The sequence below is a fragment of the Oncorhynchus clarkii genome, chromosome 29 (genome assembly GCF_045791955.1).
Source record: "Oncorhynchus clarkii lewisi isolate Uvic-CL-2024 chromosome 29, UVic_Ocla_1.0, whole genome shotgun sequence".
NCBI classification, from domain to species: Eukaryota; Metazoa; Chordata; class Actinopteri; order Salmoniformes; family Salmonidae; genus Oncorhynchus; species Oncorhynchus clarkii.
Genome location: NC_092175.1, coordinates 10,897,645 through 10,901,966, shown reverse-complemented (window position 1 = coordinate 10,901,966; position 4,322 = coordinate 10,897,645).

Here is a 4,322-nt window from a genome sequence, read left to right as displayed (position 1 = left end):
ACCCGGAAGCTCCTGTTTGTTTAACCACAACATTTAAAGAGACAGTACAGATATTTTGAAGTAATTTGTTGGTGCACGAAAGGAACAGCACAACTATTTTGAAAAGTCTCCAGCTATCTGTGTGGGTCAGTCTTCCTCTTGTCAGATCACGTGTAATTATCAGGAAAATGTGCTGACAGCCGATTGTAGTTACATTGTAACAGAATGTCGTTGTTGCCACATGTTTTCAATATTCCCACATTAACATGTTCCAGAACATCCATCTTTGCCTCTGTTGTCTTACTTCTGAGTTCAAAGTCAATCAGTGATTCATTGACAAGTACTGAAGTTGAAGAGCTAAACCCCTGCATTTGTGGTTGAAAGATGGCGCCAACAGATATAGCAGCTCTGCTTCTAGCTCCAACAAGCATTTCTCTACACCCACAATAACATCTGCTGAATATGTGTATGTGACCAATAAAAAAATATTTGATTTTAATTCTATGACATTTGATGATAAACCTATATCTGTAAAGTGACTATGAAAGTGAACCTGTATTGTGGTTCCAATTAAGATTCAAAACATGTTCAAATTAAATGCAAAAAAAGGTTTACTGAAGATAAAAATGGCCACTTCAGCTATTCACTGGTACAAGTGGGGACACTTCCGGCTGAGGAGTAAGTTTCACTCATCCCCATGTGCTACACTTGCACCAGACTGGATAAGGTCGTTCTCCGTGATGTTGACACTGGTGGACAGAACCGGAGGAGTCTGCAGGAGACCTTACCATGAAATGCTTAATTACAAGCCCTTAACTAACAATTAAGAAGATAGAGTTAAGATAACATTTACTAAATAAACAAATAACAATAATGAGGCTATATACAGGGGTACAGGTTAGTCAAGGTAATATGTACATGTAGGTAGAGGTAAAGTTACTGTGCATATACAGGGGGGGGGGGGGGTCAATGGAAATAGTCTGGGTGGTAAATATAGCAAGATGGCACCGACAGACAAGGCAGCTCTGCTTCTAGCTCCTAAGCTAGTGTGTTATTTCTTACATAATTAGCCCAGAATTTTTTGGGGTGTTATTACATACAGCCAGAAAAAACTTTTGGATATCAGAGTGACGGTAAATCACCAGCATTACAACCAGGAATACGATTTTCCCGTATTGGATCCTTTGTTTATACCCCCAGGGCAATTTAACTTATCATAGAGCCTGCTCCAAGATGCCGGCAATTTAGAAGATGTATTTGGAATGGACTTCTAGTCCGACTCAGAAGGCGTGCACGCCATCCACCGCTTCTGAGTATATTACTCGCTAATGTTCGGTCTCTGAACATTAAAGTAGATGAGCTTTAATGTCTCCTTCCAGAGAGACATCAGGGACTGTACAATACTATGTTTCACAGAATCATGGCTCTCTCGGGATATACTGTCCCCATCCATACAGCCAGCTGGGTTCTCAGTACATTGCACAGACAGGAATAAAGAACTCTCCGGGAAGAAGAAGGGCGTGGTGTATGTTTCATGATTAACAACTCATGGTGTGATTGTGATAACATACAGAAACTAAAGTCCTTTTGTTCACCCGACCTTGTTAACCCAACCTAGAATACCTCACAATCAAATGCTACCTCCCAAGATAATTCTCTTCAGTTATAGTCAAAGCCTTGTATATTCCTCCTCAAGTCAATACCACGACGGCCCTCAATGAACTAGACTGGACTTTAAGCAAACTGGAAACCACATATCCTGAGGCTGCATTTATTGTAGCTAGGGATTTTAACAAAGCAAATTTGAGGAAAACGCTACCGAAGTTCTATCAACACATTGACTGTAGTACTTGCTCTGGTAAAACACTCGATCCCTGCTACTTCCCCTTTCTAAATGCCTACAAGGCCCGCCCCCGACCTCCCCTCGGCAAATCAGATCATGACTCCATTTTGCTTCTCCCTTCCTATTGCCAGAAACTCAAAGAGGAAGTACCCATGCTAAGGTCTATTCAACTCTGGTCTGACCAATCGAAATCCATGCTTCAAGATTGTTTTGATCACGCGGACTGGGATATGTTCTTGGTAGCCTCTGAGAATAACATTGGCATATACATGGACACGGTGACTGAGATCACAGGGAAGTGTATAGGGGATGTTGTTCCCAATGTGACTATTAAAACTTACCTAAACCAGAAACCAGGGTTAGATGGCAGCATTCGCGCAAAACTGAAAGCGCAAACCATTGCATTTAGCCATGGCAAGGTGACTGGGAATATGGTCGAATAAAACAGCGTAGTTATTCCCTCTGTAAGGTAATCGAACAGGCAAAATGTCAATACAGAGACAAAGTGGAGTCGCAATTCAACAGTTCAGACACAAGACGTATGTGGCAGGGTCTACAGACAATCATGGACTACAGAGGGAAAATCAGCCACGTTGCGGACACCAGCGTCTTGCTTTCGGACAAGCTAAACACCTTCTTCGCCCGCTTTGAGGATAAGACAGTGTTACCGACACTTCTCGCTACCAAGGACAGTGGGCTCTCATTCTCCTGACTTGAGTAAGACATTTAAGCGTGTTAACCCTCTCAAGGCTGCCGGCCCAGACGGCATCCCTAACTGCGTCCTCATAGCATGCTCAGACCAGTTGGCTGGAGTATTTACGGACATATTCAATCTCTTCCTATCCCAGTCTGCTGTCTCCACTTGCTTCAAGATGTCCACCATTGTTCTTGTACCTAAGAAAGCAAAGGTAACTGAACTAAATGACTATCGCTCCATAGCACTCACTTCTGTCATCATGGAGTGCTTTGAGAGATTAGTTAAGGTTCATATCACCTCTACTTTACCTGACACCCTAGACCCACTTCAATTTGCATACCGCCCCAATAGATCCACAGACGATGCAATCGCAATCACCCTGAACACTGCCCTGTCCCATCTGCCCATTCCCACAAGAGGAATACCTACGTAAGAATGCTGTTCATTGACTATAGCTCAGCCTTCAACACTATAGTACCCTTCAAGCTCATCATTAGGACTCTAGTTCTGAACCCCGCCCAGTGCAACAGGGTTCTGGACTTCCTGACTGGCCGCCCCCAGGTGGTAAAGGTTGGAAACAAACACCTCCACTTTTCTGTTCCTCAACACAAGGGTGTGTGCTCAGCCCCCTCCTGTATTCCCTGTTCACCCATGACTTTGTGGCCACACACACCTCCAACTCAATCTTCAAGTTTGCAGACGACACAAGAGTAGCAGACCTGATTACTGAACAATAACCAGAAAGCCTACAGTTAGGAGGTGAGGGCCCTGGCGGAGTGGTGCCAGGAAAATTACCTCTCAACAAATCGAAAGAGCTAATCATGGACTTCAGGAAACAGCAGAGGGAGCATGCCTCTATCCACCTCGATTGGACCACAGTGGAGAAGGTGGAAAGCTTCAAGTTCCTCGGCATACACATCACTGACAATCTGAAATGGTCCACCCACACAGACAGTGTGCGGAGGAAGGCGCAACAGTACCTCTTCAACCTCAGTAGGCTGAAGAAATTTGTCTTGGCCCCTAAGACCCTCACAAACTTTTACATATGCACAATTGAGAGCATCCTGTCTTGATGTCTCACCGCTTGGTACGGCAACTACACTGCCCGAAACCACAGGGCTCTCCAGAGGGTGGTGCAGTCTGCCCAACACATCACCGGTGGCACATTGCCTGCCCTCCAGGACACCCACAGCACCCGATGTCACGGGAAGGCCAAAAAGATCAAAGACAACCACCCGAGCCACTGCCTGTTCACCCCGCTATCATTCACAAGGCAAGGTCAGTATAGGTGCATTAAAGCTGGGACCGAGACTGAAAAACAGCTTCTATCTCAAGGCCATCAGACTGTTAAATAGCCGTCAATAGTCGGCTACCACCCGCTTACTCAACCCTGCACCCTAGAGGCTACTGCACTATATACATAGACATATAAAAGGGTCTAAATAGACATGTACAGAAGATTTGTTTTATATTTTTAACATATTTGCAAACATCTCTAAAAACCTGTTTTCGCTTTGTCATTATGGGGCATTGTGTGCAGATCACTTTGTTTTTTTAATCCATTTTTGAATACGGCTGTAACGTAACAAAATGTGGAAAAGGTCAAGGGTTATGAACACATTCCAAATTTACTGTACATCAGTTTTACAAATGATAAAGGTATTTTGATAAACTCTTTACATTTAAGAGCTTTCTAATATTTGACTTTTGCAGCCATGCATCATAGTATTGATTTTTTTTAAATACAAAAGTTAGACATTTTCCAATGCCTCCAACAGAAACAAAGTAATGCATGAAAACTTG